The sequence below is a fragment of the Callithrix jacchus genome, chromosome X (genome assembly GCF_049354715.1).
Source record: "Callithrix jacchus isolate 240 chromosome X, calJac240_pri, whole genome shotgun sequence".
NCBI classification, from domain to species: Eukaryota; Metazoa; Chordata; class Mammalia; order Primates; family Cebidae; genus Callithrix; species Callithrix jacchus.
The window spans coordinates 78,500,125-78,521,869 of record NC_133524.1 but is presented as its reverse complement, the minus strand read 5'-3'; positions in this window follow the sequence as shown (position 1 = coordinate 78,521,869).

Below are 21,745 nucleotides of genomic sequence, written 5' to 3'. Positions count from 1 at the left end.
AGTAACACAACTGTAAATCTCAATTTCATATGTTAAATAAACAAGTTATAAAAAAATAAAATAAAAGTCCCCTTCTTCCACACCCCTTCAGATCTTTCTCTCTCCTGGATTTCCCCTCTGGAGTCCCCTTCCACATGCTCTCATGGAAGCCTGTCTTCCTTTAATAAACTCCATGTCTCTCTCTTCCCTTCCACTCCATGTGGAAGCTGCTTTCCTCTCCTGGATTCCATCTTTCTGGATTCTCTCACTCAGTGTGAGAGGCACTCTCCTTCTCTGGTTTCTCTCTCTCTCTAAATGAATTGCTTTCTACAAATGCTTTTGAGTCCAGCATTTACTGCACACTGCGCCCTGGTCACCTCTCCATTCTTGAGAGGGCAGGAGACCAAGAACCTAGAGAAATGTCCTCTCAGGGGAGCTGAGGGCACCCTAAACCCCAGAACCCCAATATTACAGTATTATTCAATGTTTGGCTTTTTATTTTTGAGCTAGTTATATGTTTTCTGATTTAAGGTTACCATGAGGTTTGTAAGTAATATATTGTAACACATTATTTAAAGTTGATGAGAACTTAACACCAATTGCATGACAAATAAACAAATAAGCAAAGATAAAACTAATAAAAAACCTCTGTATCTTAACTCTATCTCTGTACTTTTTAACATTGTAATGTTCCCTTTTGTGTATTATTGTACTCTCTGTCTAGAAAATTGTTGCTCTCATTAAGTTTGATTTATTTATCATTCAGTCTTTTAAAAGTATTTTATGCACTACCATAACCATAATCTAATATTTTCTGTTTTTGTGTGTGCTATTACTAGTGAGTTTTGTATCTTCAGATGAATTCTTGTTGCTCATTAACATCCTTTTTGTTCTGATTGAATAACTTCCATTAGCATTTCTTGTACGACAGATCTAGTCTTGATGAAATTCTTCAGATTTTGTTTGTCTGGGAGGGTCTTTATTTCTCCTTCATGCTTAAAGGATACTTTAACTGCATACATGATTTTAGTGCATTTTTTTTCAACTTTAAATATGTCATGCACCTCTCTCCTGGCTTGTAAGGTTTCTACTGAAAAGTCTGCTGCCAGGTGTATTGGAGCTCCATTGTATGTTATTTGTTTCTTTTCTCTTGCTGCTTTTAGAACCCTTTCTTTATCCCTGATCTTTGTGACTTTGTTTATTAAATGCCTTGAGGTAGTTTTCTTTGAGTTAATCCTGCTTATATTTTTTAATGTTCTTATGTTTAGATATTAATATCATTCTCTTCGTTTCTAAAGTTCTCTGCTGGTATTCCTTTTGATAAACTTTCTACCCCTATTTCTCTTCCTTCTCTTTAAGAAAAATAACTCCTAAATCTGTCCTTTTGAGGCTATTCTCTAGATCTTGTAGGTGTACTTCATTGTTTGTTATTCTTTTTTTGTCTCCTCCTACTGTGTGTTTTCAAATAGCCCATTTTCAAGCTCATTAATTCTTCCTTCTGCTTGATCAGTTCTGCTATTAAGAGACCGATGAATTCTCAAGTATGTCAACAGTATTTTTCAACTCCAGAATTTCTACTTGATTCTTTTATTTATTTTAACCTCCTTGTTAGATTTATCTCATAGAATTCATCTTTATTATCTTGAATTTCTTTGAATTTCCTCAAAACAGCTATTTTGAGTTTACTGTCTGAAAGGTTACATATCTCTCTGTTCTTTCCATACTTGTCCTTGGTGCCTTACTTAGTTTGTTTGCTGAGATCTTATCTTCCTAGATAATCTTAATGCCTGACGTTGTCCATCTATGTCTAAGCATTACAGAGTTAGGTGTTTACTGTAGTCTTCACAGTCTGCTCTTGTCCGTGCCTATCCTGCTTAGGAAGGTTTTCCAGGTATTGAACAGATTTGGGGCATAAACTCAACAACACTGTGGTTCTTGCAGACTCGTTGAGGCACCACTATGGTGGTCTTGGATAATATACAAAAGAATCATCTGGATTATGAAACACAGTCTCTTTTTTTCTTTTCTTAATTTCTTCCAAACCAATGGAGTCTCTCTCTCTCTGAGGTGAGCCACTTGAAGGTGGACGTGGGAAACACAAGCATCCCAGTGGTCACCACCACAGGGATTACACCTAAGACTCCACAATCAGCAAGTGGCAAAGCCAGCCAGGTTTTTGTCCCTTCCCTCAGGGAAGTGAATTATGTTAGGCCCTAGGGCGGTCCAGAGATACTGTCCAGGAGCCAGACATTAAAGTTAAAAATCTTAGAAATTTACCTGGTATTCCACTCTAGTATGACTAAGGTGGCACTTAAATAGTAAAACAAAGTCCTTCCTACTCTTCTCTCCTTTTTCTACAGGCAGAGGAATCTTTACCTATGGCTGCCACAACTACCGGCCCATGGGGGGTTCTGCCAGGCCATCACCAATGTGCATTTAAAGCCTCAGGGCTCTTCAGTCAGCTTCTGATAAATGCTGTCAGGCCTAAGAATCACTCTTTGAGTCAGGGCTGCTCTAGAAGTGTTGACAAAAAGCCTAAATCTGGACTCAGTGACCCCAAGTATCTTGTTGGTGCTCCACTCCACTGTAGCTGAGCTAGTTCCTAAGATGCAAGGCAGAGTTTTATTTACTTTTCCCCTGCTTTTCTCAAACAGAAGTCTCTATAGCCACCACATCTGGGAACGTGTTTGGTCAGACCTGGAGCCCACACATCACAAAGCCCAATGTCCATGGCATATTACCCAAGTATTGCTGTTGGCTATTCAAGGATCAGGGGCTTTTTAGTTACCAGGTGATAAATCCCGCCAGGTCTCAGCTGTGACAGGGAAGCACTGAGGTCAATGTAAAATCTCGCATTTGCTGTATTCTCCCTGTCACAAACACGCATTCTTTTTCTCTCATCATGTGGCTGCTGCCAAAGAGTGTATGTGGAGTGACACAATTACTCCATTAGCAACCCTGGCTGATGTCTAAGAAGGTCACACGTCCCCCCCCATCCACTAGTTCTGAGCCCAGCTCGACACTAAGAGTTGCCTAAGAATTGCAGTCCTGTGGCCCAGACTGTCAAGTTTACTTAGGGCATCAGAGCACTCCAGCTTGCAGTGCTGAGGCTTGTGGAAACCCAAGCTCTAATGCTGAGATGGCTAATTTCCCTCTGGCTAATGCTGGTCAAAATACTCCTTCCACAAGTGGATGTTAGGTGAGTACAACCTGGTTCTGCTGTTACACGGCAGCACAAAGTTCAATGCAAATCCTCACAGTTGCTGTACTCTCCCTCTCCAAAGCACATGGAAAAGCCATTTTATGTGGTCACTGCCAGGGGATGGAGGAGGGTTGGCCTTGGCATTTCAAGACTCTCTTTCCTACCCTCTCCAATGTCTCTTTCAGTTATATAAAGTTAAAAGCAGATACTGTGATTGTTCACCTAATTTTTGGTTCTTGATGATGCTTTTTGTGTGTCATTAGTTGTCAAATTTTGGTCTTGCTGAAGGGGAATAAATTATGTAGTCTTCTATGCTGCCATCTTACTCCATCTAAAAGTTTCCTTTTAATTGAAGAAACCTACCTGCTAAAAAGTTCTAGAAATAACAAAATGCCCAAATGGCTTTTAGTTTGTTATGTTTCCCTGAAAATGGTGTGTGTGTGTGTGTGTGTGTGTGTGTGTGCATCTGTGTCAGGTGTATTCAGTGAATCTCAGGAGACCTGAAGGAACAAAGCCATGAAAGAGTAGATGGTACAAAGGCAAGGTTTGAGTTCTGAAACATTATTTTAATATGAGTCCAGGTTCAAGCAGTGAAATTAAACTAAAAGTAAGACAAATTATAACTTTTCCTTAATGAGAAGCAAGCACATTTCAAGTGACTTTATACATCAAAACCCTCAGATTCTGAAATGACAAGGAACTACATCCTATTTCCCATTCTTCAATGTCTGTGGCTTTGTGCACTTGATTGGCTTTTTCTTAAAACAGAAGCTGCATTTAGAACACAAGTAATAATTGTGTTTAATATCACACCACTTCTACAAGTGCAGAATGTTCTCTGGATCACCTATTTTCATTACTTTTTTTAATTTAAGTTCTGGGGTACATGTGCAGATCTTGCAGGACTGTTACATAGGTATACACATGCCATGGTAATTTGTGGCCTCCATCCCCCCATCACCTACATTAAGTATTTCTCCTAATGTTATGCCTCCCAATCTCCCCACACTCTGCAATACCTGCCCTAGCCCCCAAGTACCCAGCAGACCCCAGTGTGTGATGTTCCTCTTCCTGTGTCCATGTGTTCTCATTGTTCAATACCCACTTATGAGTAAGAATATGTGGTGTCTGGTTTTCTGTTCTTATGTCAGTTTGCTGAGAATGATGGTTTCCAACTTCATCCATGTCCCTGCAAAGGATATAAACTCATCCTCTTTCATGGCTGCATAGTATTCCATGGTATATACATGGTACAAAGACAGTTTGGGCTCTGAAACATATGTGCCACATTTTCTTTTATCCAGTCTACCATTGATGGGCATTTGGGTTGGTTCCAAGTCTTTGCTGTTGTAAACTGTGCCCAGTGAACATAGGCATGCATGTATCTTTATAAAAGAACGATTTATAATCCTTTGGGTATATACCCAGTAAAAGGATTGCTGGGTCAAATGGTATTTCTATTTCTAGATCCTTGAGGAATCACCACACTATCTTCCAAAATGGTTGAACTAATTTACACTCCCACCAACACTGTAAAAGTGTTCCTATTTGTCCACATCCTCTCCAGCATCTGCTGTCTCCAGATTTTTTAATGGTCATCATTCTAACCGGCATGAGAAGGTATCTCAATGCAGTTTTGATTTGCACTTCTCTAATGACCAGTGATGATCAGCATTTTTTCATGTGTTTATTGGTCTAATATATGACTTCTTTTGAAAAGTGTCTGTTGATACTCCTTGCCCATTTCTTGATGGAGTTATTTGCTTTCTTCTTGTATATTTGTTTTAGTTCTTTGTAGATTCTGATATTAGCTTATTGTCAGATGGGGAGCTTGCAAAAATTTTTTTCTATTCTGTTGGTTGACGGTTCACTCTAATGGTTGTTTCTTTTGCTGTGCAGAAGCTTTTAAGTTTAATTAGATCCCATTTGTGTATTTTTGCTTTTGTAGTCATTACTTTTGGGATGTTAGTCATGAAGTCCTTGCCTATGCCTGTGTCCTGAATGGTATTACCTAGGTTTTCTTCTAGGGTTTTTATGATGTTAGGTCTCATGTTTAAATCTTTAATCCATCTGGAGTTAATTTTTGTGTAAGGTGTAAGGAAGGCATCCAGATTCAGCTTTCTGCACATGGCTAGCCAGTTTTCCCAACACCATTTATTAAACAGGAAAACCTTTCCCCTTTGATTGTTTTTGAAATGTTTTTCAAATATCAGATGGTTGTAGATGAGTGGCATTACTTCTGAGGCCTCTGCTCTGTTCTATTGATCTATATCTCTGTTTTGGTACAAGTACCAGGCTGTTTTGATTACTGTGGCTTTGTAGGATAGTTTGAAGTCAGGTAGCGTGGTGTCTCCTGCTTTTTTTTTTTTCCTTAGGATTGCCTTGGCTATGTGGGCTCTTTTTTGATTCCATATGAAGTTTATGGTGACTTTTTTCAGTTATGCGAAGAAGGACAATGTTAGCTTGATGGGGATAGCATTGAATCCATAAATTACTTTGGGCAATATGGCCATTTTCACAATATTGATTCTTCCTAACCATGAGCATGGAATGTTTTTCCATCTATTTGTGCCTTTTCTTATTTCCTTGAACAGTGGTTTGTAGTCTCCTTGAGCAGGTCCTTCGTGTCTTGTGATAGTTGTATTCCTAGATATTTTATTCTCTTTGTAGTAATTGTAAATGGGAGTTTGCTCATGATGTGGCTCTCTGTTTGTGTGTTATTGTTATATAGAAATGCTTGTGATTTTTGCACATTGATTTTGTATCCTGAGACTCCTGAGTTGCTTATCATCTTCTTAGGGAGATTTTGTACAGAGATGAAAGGATCTTCTAAATATACAATCATGTCGTCTGCAAATAGGGACAATTTGATTTCCTCTTTTCCTAGTTGTATACTCTTTATTTCTTTTTCTTGCCTGATTGCTCTGGCTAGAACTTCCAATACTGTGTTGAATAGGAGTGGTGAGACAGGGCACCCTTGTTTAGTGCCAGATTTTGCAGGGAATGCTTCCAGTTTTTGCCCATTTAGTATATTATAGGCTATGTGTTTGTCCTAAATAATTTTTATTATTTTGAGATACATTCCACTGATAGCTAGTTTATTAAGATTTTTTAACATAAAGTGCTGTTGAATTTTGTTGAAGGCCTTCTCTGCATCTATTGAGATAATCAAGTGATTTTTGTCTCTGGTTCTGCTTATGTGATGGATTATGTTTATAGATTTGCATATGTTGAACCAGCCTTGCATCCCTGGGATGAAGCCTACTTGATCGTGATGGATAAGCTTTTTGATGTGCTGTTCCATTCGGTTTACCAGTATTTTATTGAAGATTTTTGCATTAATAGTCATCATGGATATTGGACTGAAATTTATTTTTTAGTTGTGTCTTTGCCAAGTTTTGGTATCAGAATAATGTTGGTCTCATAAAATTTATTCTTACAATTCACCAAGGGAGAAAAATTACATTAACATTTCTAACTCATATATACATCTATAGTAAAATAAAATAGCTTAAAAATAAACATGTAATTTTAGTAAAAAAAAAGAGTGGTATATAATTCTAAAATGAGTTACAAAGTATTTTTTATATTTCTCAATGCTCAATCATTTAACATTTCTCTTAAACTTTTTTATCTTTACTGGTAGAAATTATTGACTTCAAATAAAACAAAGTCATGCATGAACTCATTTATCTCTCTACCTACCATTTAATCATGCCATAACAATATATCATGTTAGGCAATGCCAATACATTTTACTTGCAAGCTAGAAATATGAACACAATTTTTAAGATCTGTTTACTCTCTATCTCAACCTTCACCCTCACAAAAAAATTCAATGTGACAACCATATTTCATAAGGTATAGAATATATGATCCAATCAGTATTTTTTTTTTTGAGACAAAGTTTTGCTCTTGTTACCCAGGCTGGAGTGCAATGGTGTGATCTCGGCTCACCTCCACCTCCACCTCCTGGGTTCAAGCAATTCTCCTGCCTCACCCTCCCAAGTAGCTAGGACTACAGGTTCACACCACCATGCCCAGCTAATTTTTGTATTTTTAGTAGAGACGGGGTTTCACCATGTTGACCAGGATGGTTTCAATCTCTTTACCTCATGATCCACCCGCCTCGGCCTCCCAAAGTGCTGTGGTTATAGGTGTGAAACACTGCGCCTGGCCCCAGTCAGTATTTCTGTCCCCTTTTCACATTCTGCTTATTGTTCTTAGAGTCATATTTCAGTATACATTTCAGAATAACTTGGTTTATAGAAGTAAATGAAGATGATTACATGGGGCCTGACTTAGAACTAGATCTGCTTATCAGGGTAAGGCATATTCTGTCAGTCTTTGCCTTTCCCAGCCATTTCTTTATAGGTACAAAAGAATTTCAAATTGTGGGCTCAACTTTGCCAATACATTAGTAATCCAGCATCACCAGCAGGTAAAATGTAAAACTAGTTGTCTTATTCTCATCCTTAAAGCTGGTGTTTCGAGACAAGAATCCTGGGCCCACACAAGTACTCCAAAATGCTTATCTTCCTCCACAGAACCACCTCTCCCCAAGCTTGTATTATAATTATTCAGTCCTTCTGCCTCAGTTTCTGCCTTATTCTTTTGAATATATCAGTTACAATTTTTTAAAATTTTTTATTGCATTTTAGGTTTTGGGGTACATGTGCAGAACATGCAAGACAGTTGCATAGGTACACATATGGAATTGTGGGGTCTTCTAGGTATACTATCATGTCGTCTGCAAATAGAGACAATTTGGCTTCCACCTTTCCTATTTGAATGCCCTTTATTTCTTTTTCTTGCCTGATTGCTCTGGCTAGAACTTCCAGTGCTATATTGAATAGGAGTGGTGAAAGACAGCATCTTTGTCTAGTGGCGGATTTCCAAGGGAATGCTTCCAGTTTTTGCCCGTTCAGTATGATATTGGCTGTTGGTTTGTCATAAATAGTTTTTATTACTTTGAGATAGGTTTCATCGATACCAAGTTTATTGAGGGTTTTTAGCATAAAGGGCTGTTGAATTTTGTCGAATGCTTTCTCTGTGTCAATTGAGATAATCATGAGGTTTTTGTTTTTGGTTCTGTTTATGTGGTGAATTACGTTGATAGACTTGCATATGTTGAACCAGCCTTGCATCACCGGGATGAATCCTACTTGATCATGATGGATAAGTTTTTTCATTTGCTATTGCAATCGGCTTGCCAATATTTTATTGAAGATTTTTGCATCTATGTTCATCATGGATATTGGCCTGAAGTTTTTTTTTTCTTGTTGGGTCTCTGCCAGGTTTTGGTATCTGGATGGTATTGGTCTCATAAAATGATTTGGGAAGGATTCCCTTTTTTTGGATTATTTGGAATAGTTTCAGAAAAAATGGTACCAGCTCCTCTTTGTGTGTTTGCTAGGATTCGGCTGTGAACCCATCTGGACCTGGGCTTTTTTTGTTTGGTAGGCTCTTAACTGCTGCCTCGACTTCTGACCTTGTTATTGGTCTATTCGTAGTTTCAGCTTCCTCCTGCTTTAGGCTTGGGAGGACACAGGAGTCCATGGAATTTATCCATTTCTTCCAGGTTTACTAGTTTATGTGCATAGAGTTGTTTGTAATATTCTCTGATGATGGTTTAAATTTATGTAGAATCTGTGGTGGTTTCCCCTTTATCATTTTTTATTGCATCTATTTGTTTGTTTTCTCTTTTCTTTTTAATGAATATGGACAGTGGTCTGTCTATTTTGTTGATCTTTTCAAAAAACCAGCTCTTGGATTTATTGATATTTTGATGGGTTGTTCATGTCTCTATCTCCTTCAGTTCAGCTCTGATCTTAGTTATTTCTTATCTTCTGCTAGGTTTTGAGTTTTTTTGATCTTGCTCCTCTAGCTCTTTCAATTCTGATGATAGGGTGTCAATTTTGGATCTCTGCATTCTTCTCATATGGGCACTTATTGCTATATATTTTCCTCTAGGGACTGCTTTAAATGCGTCCCAGAGATTCTGGCATGTTGTGTCTTTGTTCTCATTGGTTTCAAAGAACTTCTTTATTTCTGCCTTCATTTCATTGTTTATCCAGTCAACATTCAAGAGCCAGTTGTTTAGTTTTCATGAAGCTGTGCAGTTCTGGGTTGGTTTCTGAATTCTTAGTTCTAACTTGATTGCACTATGGTCTGTGAGAGTCTTATAATTTCAGTTGTTTTGCACTTGCTGAGGAGTGGTTTACTTCTAATTATGTGGTCAATTTTAGAATAGGTGTGATGTGGTGCTGAGAAGAATGTGTATTCTGTGGATTTGGGGTGGAGAGTTCTGTAAATGTCTATCAGATTTGCTTGTTTCAGGTCTAAGTTCAAGCCATGGATATTCTTGTTGATTTTCTGTCTGGTTGATCTGTCTATTATTGACAGTGGAGTGTTAAAGTCTCCCACTATTATTGTGTGGAAGTCTAAGTCTCTTTTTAAGTTATTAAGAACTTGTCTTATGTATTTGGGTGCTCCTGTATTGGGTCCATATATGTTTAGGTTTGTTAGATCTTCTTGTTGTATTGATACTTTTACTATTATGTAATTGCCTTCTTTGTCTCTTTTGATCTTTGTTGCTTTAAAGTCTATTTTATCAGAGATGAGAATTGCAACTCCTGCTTTTTTTTGCTCTCCATTTGTTGGTAAATCTTTCTCCATCCCTTTATTTTGAGCCTTTGTGTATCCTTGCCTGTGAGATGTGTTTCCTGGATACAGCACACCGATGGGTTTTGGCTTTTTATCCAATTTGCCAGTCTGCGTCTTTTGATTTGTTCATTTAGTCCATTTACATTTAGGGTTAATATTGTTATGTGTGAATTTGATACTGCCATTTTGATGCTAGCTGGCTGTTTTGCCCATTAGTTGATGTAGATTCTTCATTATGTTGATGCTCTTTAGCATTTAGTGTGATTTTGGAATGGCTGGTACTGGTTGTTCCTTTCTATGTGTAGTGCCCCTTTCAGGAGCTCTTGTAAAGCAGGCCTGGTGGTGACAAAATCTCTGAGTACTTGCTTGTTCGCAAAGGATTTTATTTTTCCTTCACTTATGAAGCTCAGTTTGGCTGGATATAAAATTCTGGGTTGAAAGTTCTTTTCTTTAAGGATGTTGAATATTGGCCCCTACTCTCTTCTGGCTTGTAGAGTTTCTGCCAAGAGATCTGCTGTGAGTCTGATGGGCTTCCCTTTGTGGGTGACCCGACCTTTCTCTCTGGCTGCCCTCAGTATTTTTTCCTTTATTTCAACCCTGGTGAATCTGACGATTATGTGCCTTGGGGTTGCTCTTCTTGTGGAATATCTTTGTGGTGTTCTCTGTATTTCCTGCATTTGAGTGTTGGCCTGCCTTGCATGGTGGGGGAAATTTTCCTGGATAATATCCTGAAGAGTATTTTCCAGCTGGGATTCATTCTCTTCGTCACATTCTGGTACACCTATCAAATGTAGGTTAAGTCTCTTCACATAGTCCCACATTTCTTGGAGACTTTTTCATTCCTTTTTGTGCTTTTTTCTCTGGTCTTGGTTTCTCATTTTATTTCATTGAGTTGATCTTCGACGTCTGATATTCTTTCTTCTACTTGGTCAATTCAGCTGTTGAAACTTGTGGATGCTATGCGAAGTTTTATTATTGTGTTTTCCAGCTCCTTCAATTCAGTCATATTCCTCTCTAAGTTATCTATTCTTGTCATCATTTCCTCAAATCTTTTTTCAAATCTTTTTTCAAGGTTCTTATTTTCTTTGCATTGATTTAAAACATGTTCTTTTAGCTCACAAAAGTTTCTCATTATCCACCTTCTGAAGTCTAATTCTGTCATTTTATCACAGTCACTCTCTGTCCAGCTTTGTTCCCTTGCTGGTGAGGAGTTTTGGTCCTTTCTAGGAGGCGAGGTGTTCTTTTTGCTGTGGTTTCTTCCCATCTTTGTGGATTTATCCACCTGTTGTCTGAGTAATTGCTGACTTTTCAATTGGGTCTCTGAGTGGATGCCCAGATTGTTGATGATGAAGTATTTCTGTTGCTTGGTTTTCCTTCTACCAGTCTAGCCCCTCCACTGTACCACTGCTGAGGTCCACTCCAGGCCCTGCTTGTCTGGGGTGCACCTATAGCAGCTGCGGAACAGTGAGGGATGCTACCAGTTTCTTTTTCTGCTATCTTTGTCTTAGAATGATGCCTGCCAAAAGTCAGTCTTCTGGATATAGAGGGGTCAGGGAGCTGCTTGAGGAGACACTCTGTACTTCATAGGAGATCAAGTGCTGAGCTGTGAGCTCTGTTGTTCATTCAGGGATGTTAGGCTGCTACGTTTAAATCTGCTACAGCAGAACTCATTACAAAAAAAAATTTTTTTCTCAGCTGCTCAGTCTTGGGGGGTTGGGGCTTTCTTTATGAGTGTCCATTGCGCTGTCCTGCCCAGCTAGGAGGCAGTCTAGTCATTATTTTCCTGCCGAGGCTCTGCCCTGCTGGTGTGAGGTCCACCCTGTTGCTGCAGGCTCTGCCCTGCTGCTGCAGTCTCCACCCTGCTGCCACGGGCTACGCCTTGTGGTGGAGTCTCTCTGTTGTGGCGGGTTGCCTCGGCAACAGCAGGCTGCATCAGCAAGGGGAGTATAACCTCAGTAAGGGTGGATTGCCTCGGTAATGGTGGACGCCCCTCCCCCACCGAGCTGTGCCATCCTGGGTTCAGCTGTGCCCACAGTGAAACTCTCCACCCAGAGCGTTTGGAATCGCCGTTTTTTTTGTCCCACTGTGCTGGCCCAAATGCCGTTTCCCTGAAATCTCCTTGCCTGGCTCACTGGCCAAGTCCCGTTCAATCAGATGGATATGCCGATCTGCCCTCTCAAGTCTCAGATTGCCGGTTAAACAGGGCACCCGGACCAGTGCACTTTGTGCGGAGTGCTGTGGAGCGCTGCTGCGCTGTAGCACCGGCCACCGGCTGCAGTGGCCACTGGCTGCACCAGCCAAAACCTCTGCCTGGTGTCCTACGTCTCTTTTATACCTGGTAATTTCCCCGTTCTGTGGGCAACAAAGATCTGTCTGGAAATGCGGCCCTGACTCACCCTCTGCACGTTCACTGAGAGCTTCAATCCTGGGTTGTTCTCACTGCACCATCTTGAGTCGGTCCCCAGTTAGGATTTTTTAGTCACAAACAGAGTATGCACTGGACCCTTTGCTAGAATAAAATACACTAAGACTTTTTTGTTTATTTGTTATTTCCTTCCATTTTCAAATTTCAGGAAGGAAGTCTTAAGTTGGCCTCATTTTGGTCACTTATTCTTCCCTTGGAGGAGGAAATGGGGCATAACTATAGACCCACCAGGCTTTATGCAAGAGAAAGGGGTGATTTTACACAATTAAATTAAAGTACTAAATAAGGAAGAAAAGTTAATGCTGTCAGCCTGTCAGCTCAAACCAACAAATATCCATGATGCTTAATATTTTTTAGTTTTCCCATGCTTACTCGAGCAGTACTCTTGGCCTTTTCAAGAACAACTACCCAGTTCTTGGAAATGTATTTATTTCAAATGCCAGACCTTAGTTTTTATATCCCCAGCTATCTTCCCAAAACTGTACAGATGACGACAACAACAACAACAAAAAAACTAAAATTACCAAAAATCCTATGCCTTAATGCAAGTGCTGTCTCTGGCTGAAAACTAGAGTTATTAAGCAGTACTGGTGAGATCATACTCAAATAGAATTCGTTTACTACGCATCCTTGGTAAGTGTGATTTTAACTTCAAGCCACCTGTACAGGGTCCAACTGGAACCAGAGCCTCATCATTTCCATCTTTTGCTTACTCTCTTTTCATTCAGAATCTAGCTGTTGAGGTCTCAGCATACCTCACAGGTATGTCAGGCAGTAGAATATCATGTATGTCAGGCAGTAGAATACATACAGACCCAGTCCTTTGATATCTGTGAAATTTGATTTTGAATTAGCATCCAAATTATATGACAATATACAGGAAGAAACAGTTCCCTTGCAAGCCTTAATTGTAATTTATAATGTTTGTCAAAGTGTGGTGTGCTGACCACTTCCATCAAAATCACCAAGAAAACTTGTTAAAAATGAACAGCTGGGCTGGGCACGGTGGCTCATGCTTGTAATCCCAGCACTTTGGGAGGCCAAGGTGGGTGGATCACGAGGTCAAGAGATGGAGACCATCCTGGTCAACATGGTGAAACCCCATGTCTACTAAAAATACAAAAAATTAGCTGGGCATGGTGGTGCGTGCCTGTAATCCCAGCTACTCAGGAGGCTGAGGCAGGAGAATTGCCTGAACCCAGGAGGCGGAGGTTGCAGTGAGCTGAGATCGTGCCATTGCACTCCAGCCTGGGTAACAAGAGCGAAACTCTGTCTCAAAAAAAAAATAGAAAAATAAAAATGAAAAGCCCTGGGCTTTACTACAAATCACAATAAATCACAATCCCAGATGACAAAACTCATACATTTGACATTTTAATACATACAAGTAATTTCTATGCACACTGATGTTTGAAAATGGAAGGCATGGGGTTATCTGCTCTATGGCAATGGTAACTCCCAATAGGCCAACTGAGCTGAAAGAAAGAAATTCAGGGGGCTAAGACTCAGAAATCTAAGTAAGCTATCAGCAAGCAGCATGAACCTGACTATTGGTATAGTGTTCAGGGAAGAGAACTCTAGGTAAAAAGGAGGAATGAACAGAAGCAAAAGAAAATTCTATTCCTAGCTATCCTGTGGCATAAGGCAGGTTACCAAGGTAGCAAAGACTTAGGCACAAAAAGCAATGTTGAAAACCAATTACCAGAATTGCGAGTAAGATGAGAACCCAGTGTCAGAAACAAATAACAAAAGCACTTATCAAAAACAGAATAATTTCAAGGCCACACAATCATCATGATTAACTTGATGCTGAGTCCCAGAGTATTAAGATAGAGATTCTTATAACCTTACATCCTAAAGTCATTGGTTCCAGGCTAATCCTGCAGGTGAAAACAAGTGGTCGGAGCTATGGCAACATAAGACTAAGAATGCTTATCAAAATCAAGCAAAACACAATACCCAGAAATTAAAAAAAAATGCTAGTCATGGTAAGTTTCTTTCCTGGAGCAATCCTTTATGACTTTGCTCTGAAGTTAATATTTTACCTCCACAATAAGAGATAATGAATAGGGTTGCTCACCACAAATAACAGGCATAAAGAAACAGCAAAAGAAAGAGAAATTGATCAAATCAAAGGGTATTGCACAGAATAAAACGGAAAGAAAAATAATGGGAGAAGATAATGGAAAGGAAAGAAACAAGATAAAGAAGGAGAAATTCAGGGAAAAGAGAAAAAAGCAGGGATAAAAAAATGTCTATTGTAGAACTGCACAAACTTCTTGCAAGAGGTATTGCAAGAGAAGGAGTAAAAGTCTAAGAGGAGAAGAAGCATTTCAGCTCCAGAAATTTACATGCAGTCATATATCACCTTATTGTACTTTATTGTGCTTTACAGACATTGCATTTTTACAGTTTGAAGGTTTGCAGCAACCCTGAATGAGCAAGGCTACCAGTGGCATTTTCCTAACAGAGTGTACTCACTTAGTGTCTCTCTATCACATTCTGGTAATTCTCACAATATATAAAACATTATTATTATTTTATCTTTTATGGTCATCTTTGATCTGTGATCTTTGATGTTACTATTATACCTGTTTAGGAGCACCACGATCTATGTCTATGTAAGACAGCATATTTAATGGATTCATGTTGTGTGTCTTCTGACTGCTTCACTGATTGGCTGTTCCCTCATCTCCCTCCCTCTTCTCAGGCTTCACTGCTCCCTGGGACACAAAAATATTGAAATTAGGCCAACAGATAACCCTACAATGGCCGTTAAGTGTTCAAGTAAAATGAAGAGTTGCACATCTCTCACTTTAAATCAAACACCAGAGATGATTAAGCTTAGTGGAGAAAGCAGGTCAAAAAGCTGAGTTAGGCTGAAAGCTAGGCCTCTTGTGCCAAACAGTTAGTCAAGTTGTGAGTGCAAACAAACTGTTCTTAAAAAGAAATCCAAAGTGCTATTCCAGTGAACACATAAATGATAAGAAAGCAAAAGAGGATTATTGCTAATATGGGGAAAATTTAAGTTGTCTGGATAGAAGGTCAAACTAGCCACAACATTCCCTTTAGCCAAAGCCTAGTCCAGAGCAAAGCTATATAATTCTCTTGAACTCTATGAAGGCTGAGAAAGGTGAGATAGCTGCAGAAGACAAGTTTAAAGCTACCAAAGGTTTGTTCATGGGGCTGAAGGAATAAAAGCTGTCTCTATAACATAAAAGTTCAAGGGGAAGCAACAGGTGTTTATGTAAAAGCTGCAGCGAGTTATCCAGAAGATGTAGCTAAAATATTAATGAAGGAGGCTACACCTAACAAGAGATTTTCAATGTTGACAAAACAGCTATATACTGAAAGTAGATGCCATCTAGGACTTTCATAGGTAGGGACAAGAAGTCAATGCCTGACATTAAAGCTTCAAAAGAAAGGCTGACTCTATCATTAAGGGCTATATACCTTTGAGTTGAGTTGATCCAATGCTTGTTTATTTACCATTCTTAAATTTGTAGGTCCCTTAAGAATTATGGTAATTGTACTCTGCCTGTACTCTATAAATAAAACAGCAAGATCTGAATGATAGCCCATTTGTTTTCCAGCACTAATGTACTGAATATTTTACACACCAATATTGAGAGACCTATTGCTAAGAAAAAAAATTCCTTTCAAAATATTAGTGCTACCTGACAATGCACCTGGTCACCCAAGAGCTCTGATAAAGATTTACAAGTAGGTGGACGGTGTTTTCATGCCTGCAAACATAGCATTCATTCTGTAGCCCATGGATTAAAGAGTAATTTTTACTTTTAAGTTGTATTATTTAACAAATACATTTTGTAAAGCTATACCTATCAAAGATAGTGATTACTCTGATGCATCTGAGCAAAGTACGTTGAAAACTTTCTGGAAAGAATTCACCATTCTAGATGCCAGTAAGAACATTTGTAATTCATGGGAGGAGGTCAAAATATCAACATTAATAGGAGTTTTGAAGAAGTTGATTCCAACCCTCATAGATGACTTTGAGTGGTTCAAGGACTCAATAGAGGAAGTCACTGAAGATGTGGTAGAAACAGAAAGAGAGCTAGAATTAGAAGTGGAACTGAAGATATGACTGGATTGCTGCAGTCTCATTATAATACATAATTGGATGACAAATTGCTTTTTATGGATGAGTAAAAGAGGTCATTTTTTAGATGTTGTCTACTCCTGGTAAATATTCTGTGAACATTGTTGAAATGACAATAATTTATAATATTACATAAGCATAGTTGCTAAAGTAGTGACAGGGTTTGATAGAATTGACTACAATTTTGAAAGATCTAATGTGGGTCACATTGCTAACAAATATTACATTCTACAGAGAAATCTTTCATAAAAGGAAGAGTCAACGGAGGCGACAAACTTCACTGTCTTTTTTAAAACAAATTACCACAGCCACCTCAACCTTCAGCAACCACCACCCTGATTAGTCAGCAACCATCAACATTGAGGCAAGACCCTCCACCAGCAACAAGATTACAACTCACAGTTTGGATAATCTTTAGCATTTTTAGCAATAGAGTATTTTAAAATTAAGATACATTGTTTTTTAGACATTATATTATTGTATACTTAATAGACTTACACTACAGTATAGTGTAAACATAACCATTATATTCACTGGAAAACTGAAAAGGTTTTGTGACTCACTTTATTGTGATATTTGCTTTATTATGCTGGTGTGGAACTAAACCCACAATATCTCTAAGGTATAACTGTAGTCATAATGAAACAAATCAGCGTAGAGCAATGGAGTAAAATTTTATAGTAGAAAAGAAACAAAACAATAGTTAATGAACTACTGGAACACCTGAAGTTGATGGTCAGAATTGAACATACTGTCATATAATGTACTTATAGATACTGTAAAACAAAATATGCATAATTCATTATAAATACTTAATTTCATGCTTACTAAGTTTTCATTATAATCATATTCACATAGCACATGTATTGTTATTCTTCAAGTATTCCCTTCTTATATAAACTAATTAAAGTCATGGTTTAAGAAACCTGACACAGTTTTGGCTGCATTTTACAATATCATCAGATGTCTTGTTTGAAAACCATTGCCTTTAAACACTTTGGAAACCAAGACCATTCAATGAGTCTCTTTAACAAATGAAACTGGGACAACTAGGGAGATCTACATAGAGAATTAAATTTGCCTCTTCCCTCACGGCTTACAATACCTCCAAAGTATGCCTATAAACTATTTTCTCAGTTAATCTTCACAACACTATGACGCAGTTACTGTTATTATCCTTATTTTACCAAAAATAAAATGGGGTTGCAGAGACGCTATGTAATTTGTTAAAGTATGGAATCAGATAGCCAGTGTTTTAATTCTGACTTTGACAAAGAAAAGTCAGGATTCAAACACTGGCTATCTGATTCCATACTTTTAGCCGTTCTATTATAAAGGAGAACTTGTGGTATCTCCCTCCATTTTACTAAATCTTAACTTTAATGTCATAGAACCAGAAACAAAATGAAATGGAAAGAATCTTCATAGTATACCTAGCCAAGAGTTTGCAAACTAGTAGCTCAAAGAACGAATATAGCTTATAAATATTTTATTTGGTTTTTATACTCTTCTCATGTAAACACCTTGTCAAAAACTAAAACTTAAAAAGATTTCATGGCCGGGCGCGGTGGCTCAAGCCTGTAATCCCAGCACTTTGAGAGGCCGACGTGGGCAGATCACGAGGTCAAGAGATCGAGAAAATCCTGGCTAACAAGGTGAAACTCTCGTCTCTACTCAAAATACAAAAAAAATTAGCTGGGCGTGCACGCCCCTGTAGTCCCAGCTACTCAGGAGTCTGAAGCAAGAGAATCGCTTGAACGCGGGAGGTAGAGATTGTGGTGACCTAAGATGGCGCCACTGCTCTCCAGCCTGGGCAACAGAGTGAGACACTGTCTCAAAAAAAAAGAAGATTTCACAAAAAAAAATATAAATTTTTGGAGTTTCTAGAAATATCACACTATTGAGTCTGCATCGCCACTTAGCTGGAAATAGTTGGAAATAGTTGGTGTTAGGCTATTTATGTTTATACATGGCAGACATGCTTTAATCAGGTTTCCACTTGTCTTTTACTCATGTAGCTACTTGGCCACTGTAGGAATTTGCATTTATGACCTTCAGTTTGATTGAATTCTAGATGGGAAATAAAAACGTAGGTATGGAAACGGATTTACCCAAAACAACACAGAGTTGGTAGCAAAACCAAGACTAGAACCTAAGTCTTTTTGACTGTCAATTTGTCTCGTTCCACTATATGATTTTTGATTTTCTGTGTCTTTGAATAAGTTGTTTCTTTTACTAGCAATGCTCCCTCAACATTTCTTTCATTCTTCTCATTATTTCATTCAAAACTGGCCTCAGCATTTACTCTCGATACAAACTCTCTCGGATTAATCCATCCTGACTCTGGTCACAAATACTCAGCATCCCTCTTAGCACTTAAGAATTTGCATTTGCTGACATGTCTTTTTTGTAAAGCATTCCATCATTTCCTCTGTATATGTTTTGTTCTCTCACCTAGACTATGTTCAATAAGATTAAGGTGGGACTGAGACAAAATTTTGAACTTTTTTGGGAGAATAAGGTCTCACTCTGTCACTCAGACTGGAGTGCAGTAGTCTCATCATAGCTCACTGCAGCCTTGAGCTCCTGAACCCAAGTAATCCTATCACTTCAGCACCCCTAAGTAGCTAGGACTGCAGTCATGTGCCATCACACTCAGCTATTCTTTTTAAAATTTTTTATAGAGATGGACTCTTGCTATGGTGCCCAGGCTGGTCTTGAACTTCTGACCTCAAGTTATCTTTCTGCCTCAGCTTACCAAAGCACTGGGATTAAAGCTGTGAGTCACTGAATCCAGCCTTTGAGTTGGTGAAACTTTATTTCAGTGCTTCCAATTTTTTCTTTGCCCTCCTGACTATCCAGTGCTTACTCCTGTGTCCTCTTCCTACCCCTATAAAAGCTTTATCGAAGTAATGCCTCTGATACCAGTCTTTACTAAGGGTTCACAAGCTGGTGCTCTACAAGCTGAATTTGGGCAGCAGACAATTTGTTTGTATGACAAACATTTTTTGACTTTTTGAATTTGAAAATCTCTAGATAAGACATTGAATTTCTAGTTCATCACCAATTTATTTAATCTAGTTTTATAGACCTGGCCTGATTTACATGCTCATGTTAACTGTTTGTCCACTATAGACATTTAAGCTAGTGTTCCCTGTATCATATCTTCTATTTGGGCTTCTACATTATTCCTGAGACCCGTTTCCACTTTGCCCCATATGTGACAGCTGAATGTCAATCATGCTTCCTGTGCTTGCAACTAGGTAGTCTTAATAATATTCCCAAAATCTCAAAGTCTGATTTGTTATCAGGTGACCCAGTTCATGATGCTAAACTGTGTTCTGATTGACATCTGTTCCTTGATTCAGTGGACTTGTACTCTGATCTACATTGGGGAACATGCTGTTTCTTTCCACTGGACCCTGTCATACTATTTGTATAAATGATCATCTGTTGCCATGCCAATTCAATATGGTGCCTTTCTGCCAGATATAACTTCTCTCCAATGCTTAAGACTGAATCTGATCTCAAGTATCTACTGCTGCATCTTGAACAGAACTAATTTCATGTCTTATTTTTGCCCAGTTGATTTGATAGTACTTGAAAAAATTTACGAGGTCACAATCACAGAGGTCTATTCATAGAAAATCAAATGTAATCTTAAGTTGATACATTCCCTTTTCCAGGGACATTTGTATTCTGGTATTTTAGATATCAGGCAATAAGGAATAGAAGAGGTTTGGAGAAAATGAAGAGGTGAAAGACATAAATAAGAATTTATCAGAGTCTCTGGAAAAATTTAATCGATGTCCAGGATCTTGATGCTGTTCATCACCTTCATAAGGTTTTTTTTTCCTTGTAATCCTATAAAGTGCTGAGCATAAATGATCATTAAATATTATTTGGTCTCTGGGAAGCTATTCACAATGCACTATAAATTACATAATTGGGCAAACCAAAAACTGACAAGCAAGTTATTCAAAACTAGTTTCTTAATTTAAAAAGAAATTTACAGCAAAGAAACTAAGAGTTATAGAACCTATTGACATTTTAGCCATGAAATCCTGGCTGAAAAGAAGAAATGGTGAGTCCAATAACAATACAATACCTTGCAGAAAGATTAGTTTGTTCCTTTCTAATTAAATTCTTACACTAATTTTTTTCTTTAGTTTTATTCTCAGGTATCTACAGTGATTTTATTAAATAAAAGTAAGACTGGGTTGCTTTTCAATTCTTTTCAAATAAAATAAAATAAAATAATCATATTGCTTCTACTTTTTATATAAGAAATCCATGCCAACTTAATTAATTGTACAAAATCTGCAATAGGATAGCACTCAGAATGAAAAAGCTCTGTTTTTCATAATTACAGGATTAGGCACTAGACCTCAACTCAATGACCTACTGAAGATATCCTTAATATAATTATTAAATTTGTCATTAAAACTTATGTGACAACCAAGTATATTTGAATTCATATTTGAATTTTGAAAATACTGTACATTGTACCTTTCAAGGTACATTATTGCATGTAGAAAATATGGAGTCAGTTTTCTGGAAAATAATAGCTACTAAAAATATTTATATAGGCAATAAATATTGTGGATACAACTAAAATTTAGCTGCAAAACTAAAACATTAATTAACATAATACGTCTAAATACAAAACAGAATATGCCTCTTATTTTGAAGAGATAAACATAATATGAATTACCTTAAAAAGCCATTCCTTGCTTAGGTGTACAAAATAGGCAAAGTTTTGTATAATTGCAACATCTGTGCCATTCATTGAGTTGCTATTTATTTGTTAGGGCTTTTTTCTTCAAGGATGACTTTATGTTGACCAGGCTTTTTTTAAACATAATGTTTATCTAACCAAAATTACCTAGTCATGAAATATTATATAAAAATAACATTGTTGCAGTGATTCTGCAAAGTTGGTGGCAGTAGCAGCATAGTACTTATATATATATATATATATATATATATATATATATATATATATATATACTCTAAGTTCTGGGGTACATGTGTAGAATGTGCAGGTTTGTTACACAGGTATGCATGTGCCATGGTGGTTTGCTGCACTCATTAACCCATCATCTACATTAGGTATTTCTCCTAATGCCATCCCTCCCTTAACTCCCCACCCCCAACAGGCCCCAGTGTGTGATATTCCTCTCCATGTGTTCATGTGTTCTCACTGTTCAACTCCCACTTAGGAATGAGACCAAGCAGCATAGATTTTTACCACTATCCAGAATAAACTGTAAGAACAGAACAACTAGAACAGTAAACAGACAAAACTTATACATCTAAAATAAGGAAAAAACAAGATACTGCTCACAAA